The 25,490-nt window shown below is 31.5% G+C and overlaps 1 protein-coding gene across 6 annotated transcripts in view; it reads left to right on the forward strand.

The window, feature by feature from the left end:
* The first annotated feature begins 711 nt into the window (after positions 1 to 711).
* kkv (hyaluronan synthase-like protein kkv) overlaps positions 712 to 25,490 on the forward strand; it is a 46,843-nt gene continuing 22,064 nt past the window's right edge. For all 6 annotated transcript variants that reach the window (XM_070653651.1, XM_070653652.1, XM_070653656.1 and 3 more), the window contains exon 1: positions 712 to 1,322. The gene's annotated coding sequence lies outside the window, so the exon portion shown is untranslated. The remainder of the gene's footprint in view (positions 1,323 to 25,490) is intronic.

Consider the following 25,490-nt stretch of genomic DNA (forward strand, 5'->3'; position numbering starts at 1 on the left):
CAAAATTATTTTGATCGTTATTTTACATTCAAGAAATCGGTCACTTCGGTAAAAAGAAGGAATTCGAATTTTTTATTGACAATTTGACTATTTTGATGTTTTAATTGATGAAGCTATCAAGTGGTCGTGTTGTCTATTATAAGACACTAACTTTAAGCCTTTTAGCTGCTCTAATAAAGCTGAAAATCAAAGATTTTTTAGAACTGTTATAAAATTGTCATAAAAATTTAAATTTTTTCATCGTTGCACAATTTTAAATTATTTAAAACCGTTAATCATTTTTATAACAGATTTTCAACAGGTTGCAAAATTATAAAATCTTAAAATAGCATAGCTTAGCTGTGCAAGTGGAAAATCAATTTTTTAAGATTTAAATTATGCAAACTTTATGTAAATTAGGTAAACACAGGAAGCATAAATTTTTCAGCTGTTAAAAAAACGGAAAAGAATTTCATAAGAATGCAAATAAAATGCATTAGCTGTGCATATATGCACACATAAATCTTCTCTCTCATCGACAACATTAGCTTTTATTTTTTGATCAAAACAAATCCCTCACACATTTTCATCAAGCCATGCTTTACACACCATTGCAAATTCAACTCTTTCTTCTCCAACACGATCAAGGTATGCCATGAATATAGTAAAAATTGGATGAAATGTTGTAAGACATATTATTCAATACACAGTTGTAGTCAGTTGGAAGGAAACCGTGCTCGCGATCAGACATAAAGTTGTAAGACAACTTATGCGCGCATACTTAAAGACCTTCTTGGAATTAAAAAAATTAAAAGTCGTAACCCAATTTAAATATTTTTTGGACACAAAAAAAGAAGTTGACATTTTACCAAGTTGTGCAATAATTCTGCGAATTTAAAAGCCATAATCTGATTAGGAATTAAACAAAATATTGAAAAGTAAAAAAAAAAAGAAATTTTCAGTGTGAAAGTTGAGAGAAAAAAAAGTTAATTTCTTGTAAGCAGAAAGTCAAAAAGAAAAGAAATTGAAAGAAAAAAAAAAGTTATAAGCAGAAAAAAATATATTAAAATGTGGTTGTGATCGTTTGGATATCTTTGGCTCATGCCAATGTATTGCATAGCAGAGCAATAAAAGAAAATAATAAGTATTCTTTTATTTTGTGAAAGGTCTTTTATTCCAATCACATTATTACGACAAATAAACGACATCCAGCTCAAAGAGTGGAAGAATAAACAAAGATCAACTTATATTTCGCGTGAGAGACACATCAACAAGAGGAATATACAGGCATAAAATAGAATATCATAACAGAAATTAAATAGAAAAACAACAACAAATAAAATGTAAGTCGAAACATCATCAAAAGATCATTTTTATGCACAGATTCCTACCTTTTTGTCTTGTTGCTCTGTTACCGTACCGAGTAGCAATTTGCGTTTGTGTAGCAATTATTTTTTATAAGATCAGATCAGAACTCTTTTTTGAGACTGTAAAAGTTGATTTTATGAGAATTCGTATGAGACCACCTAGCGATTACGTTAAAAAGACTTGCTACGACCTTGGAAAAAATTTCGCAACAGTTTTTTTTGAGTCTTTTGATCGTCGATGAAATTGAAATTTCGTAAAAAAATCTGAAAGTTATTAAATATGTAGATGTGTGTTCATAGTGATTTAAATAAATGCTTTTAAAAGTTATGCAAATAAATTGTTTAGGTCAAATTTTTAAGAAATTCGCATAGTGTATTCTAAGTAACTTTATCTGTTCTGTATTCAATGTTGGCAATCTAACTAACAACTAGCTAATCTACAAATAGGAATCAGGAAGAGTTCTGGAGTTCTATACCAAGACTTGACAGACTAGATGATCTAGTCTAGATCTTGAGGTTTATCAAAACCGAGATTCTTTGAAGAACCGGACTAAGACTTCGAAGAATTTCCTAATAAACTCAGTTTTGGTCTCAAAGAATCTTTGAAATTGAAATTTCGAGAAACCCAACTAAAAAAAGTCGATTTCTTCCATTTTGGAATGTTAGGGAATCATACCACACCAAAACTAAAACATTTTACTTGAACACATAGTTTATAAAAATGGTGAACCTGTACTTTACCCTACCAGCATCAAAAAAATCAGCTCCTGAGAAATGGATTCTAAAAAGTTTAGATTTGTTCAGAAATTCCATAAAAATTAAAATTGAATTTTAAGAAATCGAGCTTTTTTTAAAAATTGTGTCATTAGTAAGTGCAGACCCCTGGGCGATTATTTTGGATGCGTTTTTTGAAAATTATCCGAAGAATCGATTTTTCTCATAATTTTTGCATTACGAAGCATGATGTTTATGTATGGTTCGATGCAAAATGGCAAATACTATTGTAATTTCTCTACTACAGTCATTTAAACTCATCATTAATTAAGTTATTTGAATTCTTGTGTCGAAATTACTGTCACCCAAAATCGAAATTCATCCGAATAATCGAAATTCCGAAGAAACTAAAGGGAAAATTCACATAATAAATATACAGGAATATAGTATTCGAGTTAAGCTATGTTTTCATTATAAGATTATGTTCCAAATATCGTTAATTAATGAGATATTTCGATTATTTGCTTGATTTTTTGGGTGACAGTAATTTTTTTGAGCTTTTTTTTCCTAATCCGTGCAGAAAAATACCAAATGAAAATTTCAGAAAACTTCAATTTTTCGTCTTAATTTAGCATTTCAATGTCAAATAGCTGAAAATTTAGTAAGAATAAATGTTTAGTGACTGTTTAAAGTTAATTAAAGCTATCAAAACATTAAATTAAGAAGGATTTTCATGAAAACATTTTTTAGCACTCAAATTCAAATGACCTTGGATTAAAAAAGCTCTTTTTTCAAAATTCAACTCTTCAAAATAATCGCCCCCCTTTTAAACCCACTGTCTGGCTATGTCTCTACCAGACTACACCCTAATATTCAATTTTCCAACCATATCCATCTCGGTCTTAGATCAAGTCAAGCATATAGCTAAATTTTGAAAACTTAATTCATTTCGATTTCATTAATAGACAATTTTCAATTCTCGATTGTGGATGAAAAAAGTCTCTCATAAATCATTTTTGGATAATTGTCTTACAATTTCAATGAGAGACACACAATCTCAAGGCTTTTTGAAAGTGAATTTGGATTTTTTTTCTTTTCTTTTCTTTTTTTTTACCATTTCAGTGAGTTTTTCTCATTTCTTTTCTTCTTCTTTTCATTTCGCTCTACATTATGCACATATGGAAAGTAAAATTTCATAAAAAAAAGAAGTTTAATGATATGTGTCATGGTGTTAATTCTCTCTTCAGATTATAATTGCCGACATGATATATGAAAGGAAAATGAAGTTATGTGGAAAATGTAAAACCTTTTGCATTTATAATTGTCTTCTTTTCAACGACATCATCTACTTAATTCATAAATGACTATCGCTGTCAACATAATTAATAATCCGCTATGAATTAGAGTCAAATACCAAAAGTATTGCTTCATAAAAATTTATTAAATACTCATTGTTGTAAATGTCCATGAACACAAAAAATTTATGATTACAAATCGATACATTAACCAGTATGTAACATTGAAATATATATTTTCTGTTCAAATCCATTGATTTGTTTGCGAAAATATAAGCTAAGCAACAAGTTTGAAAGTCTTTTGTGATTCATTGGAGCTTTTGTCTTTATTTGGAATTTCAAATTGTTTCTTTTGTTTTGATTTTGAGGAAATCTTGATTTTTTTAGCTAAAAAGTTGAAGATTTTGAAAATTTCGTTAAATTTGAAATTTGAAAAATTCGAGAAAATTCAAAAACATGTGTTCTTCACTTGGAAAGTTTTTCTTCAAATATTTCCCTAAATAAATTAGATTCCATTCAAAAATTTAGTTAGATTGATGAAAAAAGATAGCAAAAACCAGTTATTAGTGATTCTAACATGAATAAGCATTTATTTTTTGAAAAAACTAACATTTTTGTGTTTTAACCTACAATTAAAATTCGTTACTCAACTTGAACACTCAAATTTTATCGATTTTTAAAGCAAATTGATCTAAGTACACCTAAAATGAACTCAAAAATCGAAAAAGCTCAAGAATCAGCTCTTTCAACAGCACCCAACCAAAGTGATTTTTCCTTCACACGAATTAAAAAAGAAATCATAAAAAATCGATTATGTTTTGAAATGAAGCTTCACAAAAAATAATAACAGCAAAGATGCTCATGGAAGCATTTACTTACTTTTATCTATTTACATTATCATCGATAATTTTCTCTCTGTGCTGTGTATGAAGCTCTAGAAAGAGAAAATAATTTTTTTGTTTTTGTTCATATTTTTCATCTCGGAACGAAACGAAAAAATGTAGAAAAATTTGTTTTACAGCACAAAAGAAATGTGAAAAACTTTCTTGCAATTAATTGCACACACAAAAATAATTTCAACTTGATTTTTCCACTTTTTCTTCCTTTATCAAGTATAAAGATAGAAAAATCTCTATTTGTATGCAGTTTCACAATAGTGAGCAACAAGAAAACCACAAAAAATTGCTTTATTTGTTTTACCATAGTCTATAGCATATGAGTTTCTATTCCATACGCATTTTGTAATAGCAAAATATTCAAATATTTACGTGAAACGACTGCATTTGCTAATTAGAGAGAAGAAGTTTTAAGGTTATTTAAATCAATCAAAAAATGTAAGCTACTGCTTAGTAAGTTTAAACATAGAAAGTGTGAAATATTTTTATAAGCAGCTAAAAGTCAAGTTTATTTATGAATATAAATTGAGCTTTAAGATATATTGACTAGTTTTGATATGATTCAGGTTTTATGGGACGGTTGAATGCTTTTTGACCGGTTTTTTGCATGATGTGTCACAGTTTTTGTACCTGGAACGTCTAGAAATCTCCTTTAAGTTAGCAACATTCTGATTTCACTGAACAAACTGGTTCAGAATTCCTTAAAAATCCAATTTTAGTTAATGTGTGGCAATAAGTCTCGTATCTAAAGCTTCTGCAGACAGTATGAAGACATAAACCGCAATAAAAGGTCTAAAGTCACAATATTATAAATTTGATCCTCTAAAAATATCAGGAATTAAGATAAGTTCTTAGTTTCATACGGACAAGAATCCGACAATCGCATTAATTATCAAGCATATGTGCTGACAATGATTTAAACTTAATTAAGGAGATTGCAACAATTTTCAAGGCTGAAAGACTAATAATTAAATTTTCTTGTACAAAAAACGACACAAATTGTGCTTTGCGGAAGTAAATTAAGCATATACAAAGAAATGCTGTGGCTTGTGCTGTATATAGGCGGTGAATTTTCATTGAAATGTGTCAACTTCTTCCACTTTGATCAGACACAAAGAAATGACTAAATCTGCAGCTGATGCTAATTTTAATAAGTTAGTCACACATACATATTTAATTAATTATGTAAAGTTGATTATGCAAGTGCCAATCGTGGACTAATTTGTGGTTTTTGAGAAATATTAGAAATCCGGTTTTAGAATATCGAGTCAAATCTATTTTGTAGCTGTTGGAATTTAAATTATACGCAATGATCAGGAATTAATGTTGAATTACTAACGTTTTGGCATTTAGGAATAAAGTAATTATTTTTAAGAATTTCAATTAATTTTATGAATCAAATTCAGATTTAACTTTCAATTTTAATAAAGAATTTGAATTTTAAACAACATTTTGATTAATTTTTAACAATTAAAAAGTTTTGCAGTCTTTTTCTAAAGAGATTAAGGATATTAAAGCTTGATTAAGATTTATTCTGCTAATTTGCTGTCTGAATAATAAGTGGAATGAATAATTCTCAAGAGCAGACACAGAAAATGACTTTCTGGGAAGATCATATGCAAATGATTGTACGTAAGAATTGAGAACATTTAAATATTCTTGGGAATTTCTTGTAAAATTAGCAAGAAATAAAGCGAGATTATAAAGAGCTTTCGAAATGTCATCGGTTCAAATAGTCAATGACTTCAAATGAGAATTGTATGCACTGATTATCTTCTTGCATCACTTTTCAAAGAACTCATTGGAAACTTTGAGGATGCAAGGATATAGACTAAGCTTGTGTTGATCGCAAATTGATTAAAATAATGTTAATGTTTATTCTTCGGAGTTCAAAAATAGACCAAAATGTCAATAAGAAGAAAAGAACAACTATGAAAGGGGAAAATCAACTAATTCTAGTTCAAAAGTTGCCAATAAAATTTGAATATTAACTGACTGTTAAAATATTCTCAACAGGGTATTTGACCATTTTCATCAAGAATGCAGAAATAGAAAATTCCTATATATAGGAAATTAATATAGTTAAGCAAGTCGCGATAAAAATTCCATTTTAGCAACTTGTTCTTGTTTATATTTGAATCAAGTTTTTTAAAAGCACGTGAATTAAATCAAATTTTAAAAAATATCCATATTCTTGAGGTCTAATGCAGTTTTATTTGATTTCATATCAAATATCACAAAATTATGATCATTTTAATGGTCTATTAAGTTATTTCATTGATTGAATTCCGATAGACCTTCCTAGATTTTATAAAATTATCTGCAAAATTGTTCCATTTTGTGAAGGATTGTTCATTATCAACATAAAATATCAGCTCTATTTAAAGTGTATGGCATTATCTCAAAAGCATTATAAAGCACATCGACTGTTATTCAAAATGGCATCTTAAGATGTAGGCAATAACAATCAAAATTTTTCATTTCGTTAACAGCTTTATAGCTTCATAAAATCAAATCAAGGATAATAATTTAATTAAATAATTTCAATTTACTACCTAACAAGTCTATTATGAATCACAGTAGGAGTTGTGATTAGTGAGTCAAAGATGAAAAATAGTCGAAATTGCAAATTCACAGCAGAAATCATTGAGATCTCAATACAATTGCGTGAATCATACGATATCGTATGAGATTTAATTTCACTAGACATTTTCAACAGTTTTGACAATTAAATCCAAAATAAAGTAACAGATCTGTTGCCGCTAAGCAGCATTTTTCATGCGCACAACAACTTTTCTAATATTCGCAAAAAACAAAAATGTCAAGTGTGAACCGTTCATATTACAGAGTGTATAAAAATAGCTCAAAAACCAGCTGGACCTAACGATATTTTTTTCTTGTTTCATTCCGTGCTTCATTTCAAGAGACCGTTCCGTCTACAAATCTACAAGTGTATTTTCTCATCGTATATAAATTTTTTGTTTACTTGTAAGTTGTCCAATCGCTTTCGATTTTAGATTATATCATTAATAGATTCGTGAAGAGATAGAAATGTATATAAAAAATGTATGATGTGGTTCCTTACGAAGTTTTCGCGATGTTTCTGAATATTTCGACGTACTTTTACTGAGATCTAGAAATTTCTTGTTTTCCTTAACTTGATGTTGGACGAATAAGCGAATGATCTTAAAGATAATTTAGTTGAAAAGCAATTTAAATTCCAAATTCTATTTTTTTACCTCTGGATGTTTTACCAAAAAGTTAGAATTGTCTGCATCCTGATTTGAATGACTTCTTAAAGATAATTGTTGACATCGTGTCTTTAACTTTCAATTCCAGGATCTTAGAAGCTTTGAACTGGAAATTATAACTAAATATTCATTCTTTGAAGATCAAAAACAAACTAAATGGGTGTTTCTTTGGATAAATTTTTTCAAAATTTTCGTCTTTGAATCAATTTTTCTCATAATCTGGCAATTTTATAACTCCGTTCTTTACATATACTTACGGGGTTTGTGCAGATCTTTATTTCTGTATAATTACTTTTTTCGGTCATGCTTTATTTAATTAAATATTTCAATTTTTATGCCGGTTTCTCGGAATCAAAATATCAAATTCCGACTTTCAACATGGATTTTTTGCACTTTATTCTATATGTCACTATGGTTGACTTACTATTTCCAGTGTATTTCACCGAAAACTATCGTTTATTGCTCTTTATACGCTGCAAAAATCCTTAATTAAAGAGAAAAATTGAAATTTTAGTGATTCCGAGAAACTTTTTTCCTAATCCGTGAGAAAATTCATTTTTTGATTTTTTGTTTTTGTAGGAATTATAGATTAACAATACAAAATCATGACAGATTAAGATATTATAATTATTATTATACCGAACTTAACAATTAGTTAATTTGTTTAATAAGTTAAAGTAATGTTTTTCTATGAAGCAAATTTTGTAGTTTTTGAGACACGAATTAGACGAACTTGACTTATTCAGAGAATCACCCAAATATTTATTTTGAGGGGATTAACAACCATAAAGGGAAAATCAACTAATTGTAGTTTCATATCTAATTTGAATATAAAATAACCGTTGACATTATCTCAACAAGAATTTAAACTCAATTCTGATATAAACTCATCCGTAGGGTTACCATCTTCAGTAAGATTGATAGTAAAATAATGAATTAATGAAATTCGGCAGTAAAAACTAAGAAACAGTAGAGAAACAACAAAAAAATCTCAATAATATTTCACATGAGTGATCGAGGTATAAGGTGAAACAAGCATATATATTCGAATAAATAACACAATCATGTATAATAAATTTACCTAAAAACACACATTTTCAAATGTATATACACATTAAATACATATTGCATGTTCCGCTATAACCGGAATATTTCATATTTTTCTTTTTTTGCTCTTCACTCTCGTTCGAGTGTTGCTGATGATACTCACTTTTGCTTTTCATAGCTTTATTTTGCTTTCTCACATTTTGCCGACACAACACGGCTTGTCAGCGCTAGAAATTTCTTTTAATAATACAATTTATGAGATATCTCTTGATGCTTTTTTTTCATGTTGTCGGAGAGAAATTTCTTTCGTTTTCTATCGGAATTTCTTTTCAATTTTTGTTGCTTGCTGCTTGGAGTCGTTCATAAATTTTGTGTGCCAAAAATTAGAGTTTAGGTAAATTGTTCAATATTTTGGAATATGTAAGAATAAATAGTATGACAATTGATAATGTAGTCGACTATGAATCCAGTACTTCTCAAGCTATACCACGTGACCCAGCAGCTTTTGTAGTGGTGGACAACCTGCGTGCCACAAAAAATGTCTGAAAAAGCCATGAACCGTATGTTCCGCAAAAAATTAAAAGTTGGCATCACTAAGCTTGTGTATCGCCAAAAGCTTTAAGTGTGTCACGAGAAGTGTGACGGCACACTTAGCCCGGAAGACACATGGCAAATATTCGATCGAAATCTGGCCTCAGGCGAGTCAAGTATGTCTGTAGCTGAATTTTTTCTTAGCAATTTCGACGTCATGTGTTGTGCCTTCAAAGTACCTTCCTATTCAAAAACAAGCAGCACTTCCTATAATATTAGACACAATCTCCGAATTCCCCCCTATCAGCACAACGTGATTGGCAATTTAAAGTATGTGGATTGGCATGTCATGAAAGAAAAGAAAAAATATAAATAAATAAAACGGTAAACCGATACAGTCACACTGACGCGACAGAACGCATTAAATTCATTGCTGATTTTTTTGTTTTGCAAATTCTATGTTCGATGATTTTTCGTGTTGAACTTTACAGTTCTATGAGTAAACTTCCTTTCATGCTTGTACACAATTACGCTTTAAGAAGTGATGATTGTCAATTAACTTTTATGGTGTGAAGCATTGTACATGACAGCATGCAATTTTCTTCAAAATAAAAACAGCAGCAGCACCAAACAGCAGCAAAATGTATGAGAGCAGTAATTACAAGTGTGGGCTCACACAAAACAATACAATTTTGTTGGAAGTCTTGATTCTTGTTTTGGATTTCGTTTTCTACACAACCGAGGCCTTGAAGACTTCGGAGAGAAGTCGAATCGACGAGGAGAAATAAAAATATTAAGCACAGCTGTGGAACTGAAAACAATTTGAGAAGTTTGGATTGAATTCTGGATTTGAATTTTGCTGCATTTTGCATCAGAATTACAATGTTGATTCTAGTTCATATTTGGCTTCACATTCTTGTATTTAAAGGACACTTGGAGCCTGAACTAAGACTGTCTTTAAATGTCTCAAGTCGTCTCCAAGTGGTTAATTAAAAAATTCCATAAACTATTCTTCAGAAACGTCTAAGAGCTTCTAATAAGTATAGCGTATAAGTCATCAACTAATGACGTGTAAATACTTTCAAAGTTCACAATGACAAAGAGTCTTCAAAATGGCAAGAATCGTATGCAAAAAAAAAAACCAGAAATCAATAGGTTACCGAGTTGCTTAATAATATTGATGACTAACACAGTTGGTATGAAAGTCATTAATCTTGTTAGTCATTCACCTAGCAGGATTGAGAACAGTTACTCAATCTTTGTGGAACTAAGGGGAAATAAGTATGAGGACATTGCACAACGGTAACACGTAAGGATTCAGATTTTAAATGTGATTGCAATGTAGGAAGCATTGTTTGAATTCTTGTCATATCGATAATATCCTAAGTGGGGAGTTGACTATTTAAAGACAAAACATTTACTTGTCCGTCAATTATTAGTTGCTTACGGTAGACAGTGAATTCTTTGGATCGATCTATACAATTGGACACAAGTATAATTTAAATCATTAGTTACAGACTAGTGGAAAGACTCCTTATTTAATTACCTAGTTATGTATGTCCACTCGGATACTCTTTGTAATGTTTGAAGGATTGATCGTTGGTAGGAATTGAATCAACGTCCTGACACAAGTGATATCCAGTCTGTTGCCAAGTCAATTGACTGTTGTCATGACAGATTCGTCTACATATGACTCGATGCTCAAAATTTTACTAGATTCTACTATACTCTGATATCACAACGATAATTAGTTATTTGAGATCCTTGATAAATCTCAGGACATAGATAAAGTGGTTGAACACTTAATATTCTACATATATCAGCTTTTTAATGCTTTCTTAAAGTGTGGACGATTCAGATTCACAATATTAACATCCGCAAAACCCAATTCAAACTTGTCCAGCAAGACACAGTGAATAGTTAGTATGGTCAGCTGCTAATGCCTAGATATAATTTCATACTAAATGCATAAGAAGTAGAAAAAGAAACTAAAACTAAAATATTTCTGCAACATGATACACTTACCTTCCACAATGATATCCATGCATGCAAGCAAAGTAACTTTCAATTGAATATAAAAATAAAATGGAATGTCGTTTATTATTTGTAACGATCATGAGTTGGGTGCTAAATAATACTTCTTAAACAAAGAACAGCAACGGCAGTAATATCAGATGGAAAGCTTGTATGGAAGGAATAAACAATGCAAATTATGGTACACATTAAACGAGATAATCTCAATGTTTAGCACATAAAATCTATTAGTTCTTATTATTAGTGCTACAATGTATCGATTATATTAAGGCGTAGGAGCATTAACCCGAACAAAAAAAAATTGTGCCTTACTCTAATACCGGAAATTTTTTTTATTATTCACTCGTCACTCTCGACTTATAATGCCCATACCTTCAAATCTGGTTCCAATCATTCCGCTCATTGAAATCGTTTGTAATTCATTTCAATTTTTCTTTTCATGTTTGATTGGCGGACTAACCAGAAGTTGTGCCAATTGCGTTATTTTTATGTATTCCAAAATGAATGCATGCACGAAATCCATTCAACCATAAAATTCCGATGCCGAAAAGTTATATATATTTTTATTATTAATAGGAAGCCATTGTGTATCGAATTATTGGCCATTTGCCTCAAATGCTGCACATTTATTTGTGCTGGTTGTAAAGTTTTATTAGCTAATGTTTGTGATTTTCATGAAATTTTTTTTGTTTAACGTTTTTGAATGGTTGATCATAAGTGAAGTATGAAATTAGAGAATTAGAGGATATAGAACAATGAATAGGATTTTATGTATTATACCCGACCAGCACAAATATGTTAATCGATCTAAAATCCGAAACTAGACTGGCATGCCTCTGGATTGGCGTTTGTGGATTAAAGCCGTACTTCCCACCAATTTAGAGTCATACCAGCCTGGTGAATCAAATTTTGGATCGATTAACCAACTTGTGATGATCAGGATGTCTTAAAGCAATTGTGATATACCAGATCCTGTTATAGTCTGGTGCTCGAATTCGATTGAGCTTGACTGTAGTCGACGATACTCGAGTCAAGTTGACCAGGATCAAAAAAAGTTGATTCGGGTAAAATTGACCAAGTCGATTTCGAGTTCTGGTATATCCTTGTCGATATGCAAGCAAGCCCCATTTTGTGCCAAATACCTTAAAATTGCACCCAACACATGAACCGAACTGTGCAAGCAGAACGACGAATAACTTTGCATTAAACCCTTTAGTTCCACTTGAATTCCTTCAACTTCCATGCATATTTTAATACACCTAATAACGCTACCGACGAATGAATTCAATTGCGTTTCAAACATCTTCATACAATTTTAGTTTTTTTTTGACATTTACTTCCAATGTGTAAATTTTTATTTTGTAGGTTGTGCAACTGTGTGCGAAAAAAAACGTAAATTTACTTTCAAAAAACGGTAACAGTTGTGATTTTTGTGTGTGACTTCTTTTTACACATTATTTTAAAATGTCGTCGGCAGCTGCTGGTCGAGCAAGATTTAAACACAAAATATGTGCACATAGAAAGTGCTTTAAACTCAATAATAATCATTTTCTTTTATTTTATACATTTTTTATGGTCAATTTCTGTCATAAAGAATTGTTACACTGCTGGTTTAATCTCTGCTGGTTGTTGTGTTGAAATTTTACTTTTTAATCGAAATTCGAATTTGAATGCAAAAAAATAAAATTTCTTTTATTTAAAATGAATTCAAAAGAGTTGTTTTTTGGTGTGTACAGCAAACGACACGACACAAATGTTGGCGAATCCAGTTAGACAAGCTCTCCTTATATCAATGAATTCTGTTAATGTATAGCAGTGGTGGGCAACCTGTGTGGTGTGGTACACTTTTGTGGCTCGACTGAAACAGCACACGGAATGTTACTTACTTACTTTGCTTGCCGTACATATCAGCAGTGATCCATAGTCTTCCTCAGTTGACGTCTAAAACTGGGTCTATTGCTGGCTGACATTTGCTAATTGCCAATACCAATAATGTTGTAGCAGGGGGAGAGACACAAGATTGCTATACTGCCTTTAGTTGGAATCCAGAGTGAAAAATAGTAGTGTGGCTTTGGACGGTAATGAAGGAATGCCAGTTAGATGTAAAAACTGAGAATTTATACAAGCTTTGTGATTCGGCTTGCAATTGAGTCAGATGGAAGGCCTTTTATAGCTATCTAGGCTCCAAATCGGAGCATGGTTCCAATAAGTAAGCAAGTAAGCAATACCAACGACATACGGCACACGACATACGGTTCATGGCACTTCCAATCGATTCCTACACCGCACCACACAGGTTACCCACCACTAATGCATAGCAATAAAAAGTAAAAAGTACCAAAGACCGAAACAACGAAAGAAATATTGCCAAATCACTTTTCGATAGTTATAATCCGTGCTAAACTTTAACAAAAAATGTTCAGAATAAGAAGAAGGAATGAATGAAAGGTCAAATATGAATATGAATTTTATATTTCATTTAAGCATTTTTTTTGCCAAATTAATGCAGCACGCGATGGTCACATTTAATGTATGTTTAAACACATTAAACCTTCTGCTTCGATGATGAAACATTATTTGCTTATAATCGATTTTAAGCGAAAGCATTGCATGCATGCAATTTGACCGTAAATTAAAAATGAAGATGTTCAAATATAAAATTAAAAACTTTATCTTTTGATCATTCATATCGTTGTGGACTCTCTGTTATCAAGGTTGAAATTGAAGAGGTTGAAGGAGATGTTTTTGGATTCGATTCGTTTAGTTTGGTCAATTTTATTAATGAATTGATGGTTAAAACTTGTTTGGGAATTAAAAATTAAAGGAAGGGACCTGAATAGCTCGAATCGGTTAATCTATCCAAATTCTGGTACTAGATTGGCGTGACTCTGCCATGATGTCGGATTTGAGCCGAATCAAGAGATGACTAATGTCGGACGGATGGATTAGTCATCCTTAAAGCTAGATGAACGACTATATCTCAAGTAAACGGCATTAGTCATCCCTAGAACTAGTTGATTTTTGCCTTAAACCGATCAAAGCAACCTTATTCAAGAATCTTCATTCAGTTTGAATTTTAAAAAATCTCTTTAAAATTGTGAATATTGTGTTAAAAAAGCAAATATGCAAGTGAAGCTTCACTGATGCTTGAACGGCTTCTTCAATATGGCTTTTGTGCACGACAAAGTTGTCAGGTATTTAAAAATGGAATGCTGTAAAGATTTTCTTTTGTATTATTTACGTTATGCATAGATTATTGTGTTTCTGGACTTCAGTAATCTCTAAGAATGTCTTGTAAGGTCAAATTAGTTCGGTATAAAGATATTCTGTTTTTTAAGGGCATTCATGCTATCATGAGAGAATTGAGGTTTATTAATTCATCTATTAGACTAAAATATCAAAGAAAATTAGTTTAGGAAGCATACGGAGTAGAAATGGACAAAAATTCTGCTTTAAACCAACGAGGCTCTGGCGCAGGTTCCGATTCGATGAATTTCGATCTCGTGTCAGAGTCAAGTTGACCTGGAAGTAGATTTCCGTCCATTTCTATGTTGTCTGCTTTCCAAGTAAACTCGCAGAGACAACGTATTTGCTAAGTCTTCATCAGCAAACTCTAAAAGCCCTTCTTCATCAAAATAAGCATACCTTAATCCAACTCAATTAATTAAACATCTTGTTGCTTAAATTAACCATCAACTACATTGACAGTGACCTTAAATAATTGTGAAAAGAAATAAATTAATTAAGAATGAACATTTGCCGTGTCAAAAATGTTGTACTTACAATAAAGATTATGACAGTTTTGGACACGACCTTTAACTTGATCAAAATGTGACAAAATTTTCACTTTTCAAGGCTATGGAAGTGCTCATCAGTGCAATTTTTCACACAATGTCGGTAATTTTGGATGCCTTTTTGAGAAATTAGAGCTTAAAATGGAGTTTAAATGCTTTGACTTGCCGACCTACTAGTTAATAAATTGTGAAGATGCTTAATCGACACTTGGCATAAGTTTGTAACCTTTCAAAATCGCCAACAATCAAACTGAGTGAATTAAATCGATTTAATATGGATATTCACATGCCATAAATCATGCAACTCCTTTTCCTGACTTTACATTGACTTTTATTCTCTTTACATGGTCATAACTTATGATAATGACATTATGGTCATCCGCGGATCATGCTTATATATCACTAAACATTAAGGCAATGCAATTAAATTTTACAATCGAATACTGAGCTTAAATTATGATGATTAGGTGCTCCATACTGTGTGAAATTTATGAATTTCGTTTGAATGCATCCTCAATAAACATGAATTAATAAGAATATTATCAATATCCAGCAATGACATACGATTAAGAGCAATGTACTGTGAAAATAATTCTTTTTTACCGTGGGTATGTAAACTCTAAATTAAATATTTTACATAGACAAATCTTGACAAATGAATAGAAAAAAAGAGACGTTATTTAAATATTTGCACTTTATTTTATTTCTGTCTCATCTTCATCATCCCACATTAAGAGCTTTATGCTTGATTAATTGGTTAATTAACTTTACTTTATATTGAAATGAGTCTGAGAAGCATGGTTTAGTCAATTTTGCACAGTTTCGTTTAAGGCAGGGAAAAAGCAGCAGTGGTGTAGTGGTTAGAGTGTCGGACAACCGACTCTAACGACTCGGGTTCGATTCCAGGGAAAGTCTTGTCGGATTAGAATGCTTTTTCGCTGTTTCTAGACAAGGAAAGACATGAAAGTGACCTGGCTGCATCGTGATGGCTGTGTTTGGCCGTAATAAGCCACACCATCCTAACGATGTCAGTTTTATATTGTATTCTGGATCTTTAGCAATTAAAATCAATTATTGAGAGCAGGGATGTGTGACCAGGCCAGACATGACTCTGGCTATGAGTTAGATCCACCAAATCGCTAGAGCCATATTGGAGTCACGTTACTCTATCTAATACACTATCCCATAATACTCCATCTTACTATAAACTATAATTTATCTACAAAACAAACAATTTGTCTGTTTGTCTCAGCCTATTTGGCAATATTTTAAAAAATTTCTCATTTTGAATAGTAATAATGTCCATTTATTAACTGCTGTGGCATCTTATGAGATATTATTGTGTTATAAACGTGTAATGCATATATCAATAGAAACATCAACACTTATTCAAGAAGCATATAATGATAAAATTTATTATGTAATCAAACTTCCCGTGTGAATGAGACTTTTCAACTTGCTTTTTGCATAAAAAAATGCTGATTTAAATTCATTTTGGGTGATTCGTTTGAGATGATATATTTATAATCATATCCACATCCTGTTTCGGTATTTTTGCGTAATGTGATTTAGGAGATTAAGATTGGTTTAGTTTGTCCAAACTGTAAACTGTGGTTCACTATTGTGACACCGAAATATTTTGGAATTGCCATGAACTGTATACTGTGTACATACCGTATGCGATACCAAGGAAAGTCGAGACACAAAAGTTTGGACAACGCTGCTTTAAATTATGGGATGGTTCAGAATATTGGTTTGAATCTGTTGATTTTTGGAGAAAAGAGGATCAGATTCCTCTTGGGAACCATTTTTGCCTGCACTCTGTACGATCCATAAGGGGAAATTCAGACTTACACTTTCAAACAAAGATGCTGAGGTCGAATACTTCGGTGATGGTATGGTACGGTAAAGGTACACCGTTGGTATGGTAAAATGGTACACTTGGTATGGCGAAGAGTTATTCATTTACCGTATCAATACGACATATACCTGTGTTGTACCAATGGTGCACCTGTAGGTACGGCATAATGTTCGATGGTACGCTCCGGGTATACCACATTCCCCCTGATTATTATGAACCTTTAATTCCAAGTTCCGGCCAAACAATCTCTAATATTCATAAATCTGCGCCTAATTCATGCACATCAACTCCAAGCTAACATTTAAACACATCTTTTTCTTCCCAAAAGAAAATGACTTAATCATCTGTACATGAAAAAAGTGAGAAAGAAGTAAAAACAATTTCATTCATCTCCTCTTATTCTCTTTGACTTTAAGTTTGTATAAAAAAATGACATTTAACGATGATGATTGCATACAATTTTTTTGTGCTTTACTGTGAATCACATTACGTTATTTCTCTTGTATTATGCTAAGGTTAATTCTCTTCTTTCTTTACATTTTGGATATATGAGTCAATAAGAATTCATTCATTCATGAAATATTGTTAAAAATCTTACGAATTACAAAGTGTGGATTGTTATTGCAAACATGATGTGTATAAATTATTGAGTTGTTTCACATTTTTTTCGTGTTTATTGAAATGAAAGAGATCGGATATCCTTCAAAAATAATTTGCATTTTGTGTTAACTAACTTAATTAGTACAAGGGAATTTTGGATCTTATTTTTGGCAAAGTTTAATTTTTCGATCGAATTTTATTGATTTTTATTTGGCAGCTTTATGATAATCAAAAATGATTAATGTGAGCTCCATATAGAGCAGTTTCGTAAATTTATTGACCATTTGATTCAATTATAGAAATAGGTTAAATATACAAAATTAATCAAATATTTTAGATTGATATCAATTTTGGGCTTGATCTTACATAAAAGTAGATATTCAATTGCTCTCTTAACTCTTTCGAGCTACACGAGTCAAAAATGCATCAAAACTCCCTAATTAAAGCTCACAGATCTATAATCGTCAAATCAGCACCATTTGGCTTACCCTATGACTAGTTAAGCGCAAGTTGATGCCTAGTTAATTACTAGTTCTACTGTTTTTGTCCACTGGGCTTAAACATTTGATTTTCCCAAAGTTTCGGTATTCACCAAGATTACAAGTGAATGTATCGAGGTCTTGGTCTCAACAAACCACCAGACTGAGATTAAGAAGTCTTGATCTTGGTCTCTGGTCTCGAGAACCTTTCATTGAGATTTACTTGCTTTGCTTGTCGAACAGTTCAGACCTACAGAAACATATAAACGTATAATAGGAATCCTCTGCAGATGTCCATACTCATTTTATAGATTTTATTTTTATAACTTTCTTAAGAATTGCTTTTAAATATCTTTATTGATTCTACTCTACAAAACTATTAAAATAGAAATAACAAGATCAATAAAATTGCTATCTTAGTAACAATCTTATTTAAAAAGCTTTTCAATATTCCATTCCTTTCTCTAAAAGTACCACGACAATCAGACAAATCAGCAAATAATTAAAGTAAATTAAAAACCCAACCCTTCACTTTGCATTACTTAAAGTCCATTTATTACTACAATTAATATCCATTTGCTATCAATTGCTAATAAAAGTAATGCTATAGCGTAAATCGACTAGCATTTTTCAATTTAAAGCTAAGAATATTTTAATTTATTTTAAATTTGACTGTCAAGGTTGAATTATAAATCGCCATGAATTAGTGCTTAACTGAAAGTAATTAAAATCATCTGACATGCTAATAAATCTAAGAATGCAGTTGTTAAAGTTCAACAGCATCAATTTGTAATTTCCTTGCTGCCTTTGCATCCAAATCGACATTTAATTTTGCATTTTTGTTCAATTAGAATCAGTCTTGAGATTTTTCTTTTCCTACATGCTTGTTCGACAATGAGGATGATGTCGACGATGACAATAACAGATGAAATAAGGGACTTATAAGTTCGTTGCGGCATCCGTCAAGGTCATTTTATAACTCGATTTAAATTCAATGACTCACTGAATCAAAAAAAGCAGGCTTCGAAGATTTCATCGTGAGAAAAGTCATTTTTTTCCATAATTTTTTTTGGTCTTTAAATTACATATTATGTTTAAATAAATAGATATTAATCTACATAGAAGCAGTAAAGGTCATCTTTGATGACAGAAGTAGTTTTTTTTAGCAACAATAGACGTTTTCCATACTTGATTTATTAAATTTATTTAATTATAAAGTTTCTAACAATTTTTAAAATGAGTTTTTATACGGAATGATGTGAAAAGAATTGAACGGGAAGTGAAAAATAAAAATGGTAATTATGTTGGGTACAAGTGTTTTGTGCGGAACAAAAATGTGACTTGGTTACTATTTGTGAGGAATTTTTATTAAAGATTGAGTCTGGTTTGAATAGAGGACATGATATAGTTAGGATTGGGCTTGAAGGTGTTCTAACCTGAACAGATATTGAGCATGTTAATGAGTATTTTCACAAAATTGAGTATATTGATTGATATATGCTAATTTAGGTGTGCTATTCATTAGCTGCTAGGAAAACTATCAAGTTACACGAATTCTAATCAATTTAAAGGATTTTGAGTGAATTTTTGCATATTGACTTATATTTTAGCATTCTATCATGTCACAGCACCACACCTATAAGTTTGACTATTCCGAGTAACACAAATGAAAGAGCATTCAAAGAGCATCATTCCAAGAATTCTTAGTCATCCGTGTGTAACGTCCATTTAACTCGACATGAAAGCAACTTCCAATTGGTGTTAATAAAAGGGCTTTGGAGCAGTGCCTTAAGAGCTCCATGACAGTACCTTCTCCATTTGTGTTGCTTGGACCAAGAATATATCACTTCCATTAATCACCAAAAATTGGCTTGACCAACGTTGACAGCATTTAAATCAAAAAATATTATTACAATCCCATCCCTCACCCCATCTTCCGCAATAAAAGTCAACCTGGACATAATGAATAGTCAGACAAGATCACACAGCACAACAATCAATCTTTTTTAGCAATGAACTCATGAGAAATTTCCTTCCTCATGGACACAATATCATCTGTTTTAGCAAAAACACTTCATGTTTTAATTATGATTTATGATTGCACAAAATAATAAAAATTTGCACAAATTAGAATCATAAACATCAGATTACATCTCATAAGTAATGTTAATCACATCATATCCATAAATAGCAAATATCCATTTAAGATTCAAGATCAACAAAGGGATTTTAAATAACATAAATTCAATTTAAGTTTCATTTTCAAATGTTATGGCATTTAGCATAATTTAATGATCGATTGAATTATTTAATGAAAAATCTCATAATCGTATTTAGCACGAAAATGGCTTGGATTTAATTTAATATTATACAATGTTCAGGCACGTACACGTTCATTTTACGCATTATAGATCTGTTTTGATTAGATTCGTTTTGTTTGATATTTTAAATATGAATTGTTGGTGCTGTTAATTAGTTGCGTAGTTATTTCGATGCTGGATTAACTTGTAGATCGAATTTTCTTGATTTTCGGGAATATTTAGAGACAATCAAGCTCGAGTCTAGTAATTAAATGTTTTACTGTTGGGATTCTCTGCTTGAATCATGGATCCACCCTAATCCAGTGGCGGACAACTTGTATAGCTCCAAAAATGTTTAATAATTCCATGAACAGTATGCTGTGTATGGTTTTAGTCGCGGCTAGCCATAATTCTTCAATTAACTTAGACCAGTTGTGGGAAACCAGCATGCTGTGGCAATTGTGGGTGTGTCGCGTAATATCCCAGCTGTTGCTAGTACTTGGGTGTGTCATGGCCTATCAAGGTTGCCAACCTCTTCTGAGCCCTTTGCTACTTTATTACTAATTGAAATAACATTTCTCACTCAATCACAACAACTTCTGTCTATAGACATGTCTATTAATATCTCAATTATTATTACTTCTATAATCCATGTAACAATCCACGTATTTGCCTTGATTACACCCTACCGATATAGCTGCTGTTTCTATTTTTATTTCTATTTTACTACATATAATCCTTGTAATTTAATCTTATTAATCCATAGTGCATTACTAAGAGGATCATAAAGTCTGGTAATTAAGTAAGCTTAAAAATCTATTTGTGATCTACATATAAGGAATAATTAGTCATAAATATATGAGATATGATTTTTTTTTTCAGTTATTAACTTAATTATATAGAGCGTGCTAATCTGTATCGATTCTAATTGAATTTAACAAGGTGATGATTTAAAAATTAAATATCGAATAATAGGCCATATGTGGATCAATGAGTAGATGTTAATTGTTACAATATTAAAGGGGTCATTCACTTATTACTAGTGAGGTGGTACGTCAGACCACTGCACTCAGTTCAGTTTATAGTGGGATCTGAACCACTCCTTTGATGACACTTTGGTCAGTTTATTGCATTTGCCGACAAAGTGAGGCTGTGAGCCGCGTTTCCGCTGCATATAATTCAAAAAATGACAGACTCCGGCCGAGTCTCGAACCCATGACCACTTGGTCGGTATCACAATAATTAGGTACGGAAGTACGAAACTATTCTGCCACCGAGGCATCTCTACTCATGAATTGTAACAAAATCAACCCTTACAAACACAGAGTATGCTTTAATTTTACAGAAAGACCACTGCGGTACATAGAAGTTGCCTATTTGTATCATAGAGCATACAATGCCTTCGCTTCCTAAGAGCGTGACGTATTACATCAACTGCCTCGAGGCAGATATTCTGACTCATGCCAACGCATGCATGTCATTAAAATAAGGAAGAATTAATCGCATTTTTTATGTGCATGTTACAAATTGCTTAGACTGTAAATTATCGACCATACTATAGTTTGCTGATTAAAATAAAGAAATAATGTCCGGAATTTAATGCCTCAGTATCTGTCGAGAACTTATTGATGTTCTGTTCATTGTTGCTATATTTATTGTGCTTTCAGTGATTAAGTAGAATGCAAGGAAAAGTTCCGTGATCACTGGAAAGTTCAATAAATATGCAGAACACAATTCTTGTATAAAAGTTGATCAGATGAAGGTTTATTGAACAGGTTCAACGCCTTCATGTCATTTTCATTTTAACATCTTATCTTGAATTGACTTGTTTTAATTTCTTATTTATTATCCTTAAATGTATATCAGTTTCACATTCAAGGTGTTCAAGATGACTGAAATCGTTGAATTTTAACTTTCTAAATCTGGTTAATTAAGTAATGATGGTGGATAATTTCTTCATAAATTGTTTAATTATGTGATTTTTATTATTGAGACATCCTGTACAAAAAATGGAGTAATTTAGGTTATGTTACTAATAAAGAGCAAGTGGGAAAAGTGAAATCAATTTGCAATTTCTAGATATCCAAGATTCCTAACCCGAAGTGCACATACCTCCTTGGAAAACGCCTTGTGCCAGATTTTAGGCTAGATTCGACGAAATCCTGCCTTAGTCTAGAGTCAAGTTGTTGAACTCAAAGTCGATTCCAGTCGACTTTCCATACAAAACTCATGTCGACTTTGATCTCATCTTCGGTTTCTATAGCAGTGGTGGGTAATCTGTGTGCTTTGGAACACTAGTCTGTTACCGATATCTTTGGAAATGTCATGAGCTGCATGTCGTGTGTGATTTCCGTTGTGACTTACGACTAATGTATGCCGTGGTACATAAAATGTTGTCTGCAATTGTTCTAGAGCAACTTAACGAACCCAACGATGGTAGACCGTAGCCTGCCATACATCCTATCTTAGAGTGCTCTAAGTTGCTATGGAAACCGCTCTTACGACTTTTGTAAATTAGGAATTTCAAATTTGCAAGAAATGACAAAAGTCATAATTATTTCAAATCAAACTAGTACAGTCATGACTAACCATATACTTTAAGAATGTAATACAAATCTATCTATACATTATAGAAAGCTTCTTAAGAAACCCCATGAACATTTTATTGATTACTCAGCATTTAATAACAAAATAATTCTTGGAATGTCCTGTTCAATTCTATTAAAATAATCTTGAATAAATTGAAATGTCTGGCTAATTTTATAGTCCAATAAAAAAAAACTTAATTCTTTTCTTAATCTCAACAAAGAGAACCTTTTTAACTACTTAGAATTTTTCTGAGAAATCTTCTTATTTGAAACTAAAGCGTTAACCCAGAAAGCACATGTCTTAGAATTGGATGAAAATCTGGACTTAGACAGACCCTTAACAGGCAAAGAGACCGCTTTTAGATATCGTAGTGGTCTTTCTGTAATATGAGATCATACTCTTTGGCTGTTAGGACACAATACTCTGACCAGTTTGATTTCATCGAATCTGGAGTAGAGCCAGAGTTAGTCTAACCTGGGGAGAGATTTCCAGTAATTCCAACCTCATATGCTTTCCGGGTAAGATGTTCTGACTAATAAAAACTAGCCTTTTATTAAAAAATCACAATTTACACTCATCTATCCGTAATTCTTTTATATTTTAATCTGATTTCTCTTTGTCAGCATCTAAAATGAGTGACTATTTGTAATGACATACTTGAAATTGTTGTAAAAATCTCATCAACACTTAATGATGACGACGAACAAAGAAGGAAGAAAAAAATATTTTAGCGCTTCGTTTAACTTCATCATCATCCGATTATGTATGCAAAGTTTGCAGAATTTATTAATGCGATACTTAAAGGTCAGGATATTCCATATCCAATTCGTCATCATCATTACTCACTAAAATTCAATTTTTTTACCTTATGTGTTGCTGAGAAAATGACTGAATTTTGTGTGAAATTGTATGTAGCTCAAGGAAAGTAAGATTAATCATCGACCATAAATCATAGAAAAAAACAGAACAATTTTTCTGGTTGAATGCACTATCCGGGTTAATAATCGAGAGTAATTTTGTTCTGCATTTTAATGCTAATTTATGTTCAAGCCTCATAATAAGGCAATAAAAAAACATTCAAAATAGATTTTTTATACACAATTTTGCTTTCCTACCTATTTATTACACTACAACCTCATCGACCTATCCTTAAATCCATTTTGACTTTGTGCTGTTCACAAAGAAATTGCGTAAAAAATACAGCAAAAAAGCTGTTATTAAAAAACTTTTAATTCGATTTTTCTATGAAATTCTACAAGCACAATGCAGTTTCAAGTTTCTTAACATTACAAGTCAGTTACTAAGGCACTGACAAAATAAACCAGTTTAAAATAACTTCCATGTGACGCAGCGAAACGAAAATGATTATAAATATAGAGCAGGAAGAAAAAGTTATAAACGTGCAATATATCGCAAGCCTAGGCTCGATATAAGGAATTAATGATTGTCGTTTGGGTGTCTAGCCATGTTCATTACAGCAGCTGTGCCCGTATGTGTTTCACTTTCGTAATCACAATGAAAAATGGTCCGCTGTCATTTTGCAGAATGTAAAGAGAGAAGAATAATCTCTGTCCATTGTCTTATGGGTGATTCTATGGGTTGAGTTGAAGATTAATTGTTGATCGTTAAGGATGTTAGCTTTGTGATGCTAAGGATATTAACTTTAACTTACTGTTTACTGGATTTAATTAGGTTTTTTCTTTTTGTTGACTTGCGAACGCGTTTTTTAATTTTTTCTACTGAAACCTTACAATTGTCATTTTTATAAGGTTTTGAAAATGTCGTTTGTGAGGTTTTAGATGTTTCAAATATCAATTGACCGTTAAAATTTGATTTTGAAAAGTTCGTTGTTTTTTCTTCAAATTTCCACGCTCTTATCAATGCTTTTGAGCAGAAACCAACATTTAATTCTGACTTTAACTAAGTCCACTGAGAGGAATAAAATGAATTTGAAAGCAATTTTGAGTTTTTTCAAATAAATCTTTATTTTTGTGAGTTTAAATGTTAATGTCTTTTCATAATTTCAAAGAAAGTTGATCTTTACGGACATAAATCACATTTAATTATACTTAAATACACACCCATCTCACCTACAGAACTGCCCGCAGTGCTTTAAAAACCTCTTATTATATACATCTGACAAAAAAGCAACAATTTTAATTGCAAATCGGCGTACTAAAATGAAAAAAATTCGTGCAAAAAAATACCATTGATATGCTTGTATATTGAATATTTTATAATATGACCCTATGGATATACTCTTACATTATCCAATCATAAAAAAGCTTTTATGGTTGCATTCACAATATACTGAATAAAAAGAAAAATAATGAAATAGATTTTTAAAACTTTCTTAATCGCAAATTCGTATATATATCCACATCTAGTAATATGAAATGACAACAAATAAGCAAACTCGATACCCTACCCAATAAATTGAGTATGTATAGAAATTAAAAGCATATTTCAATAGCATGCAAGAAGAAAAAAATAAAATAAAAAATTCTCTCGCCTGACTGAGCTGTTGTGTGTTGCGAATATATGCTATACTTACACTCCATTGGCATCGATCGTTGACGACCTTGCACACTAAAACTATATTAAATTTATATTATATTTTTTTCTCTTTGGTGTTGCTGTTTATTTCTCTTATTTCTTAAGCGAGTTCCTGCAAAAAGCAGTCATTCTGGTCTGATTTACAGCACTTTTTTGTTGGTTGGGGTGATGAATTGTGAGCAGTTTGTCTTACTCGA

Source organism: Chironomus tepperi, unplaced genomic scaffold (genome assembly GCF_022539635.2).
Source record: "Chironomus tepperi strain 1889 unplaced genomic scaffold, CSIRO-AGI_Ctep_v1 contig_73, whole genome shotgun sequence".
Classification (NCBI taxonomy): Eukaryota; Metazoa; Arthropoda; class Insecta; order Diptera; family Chironomidae; genus Chironomus; species Chironomus tepperi.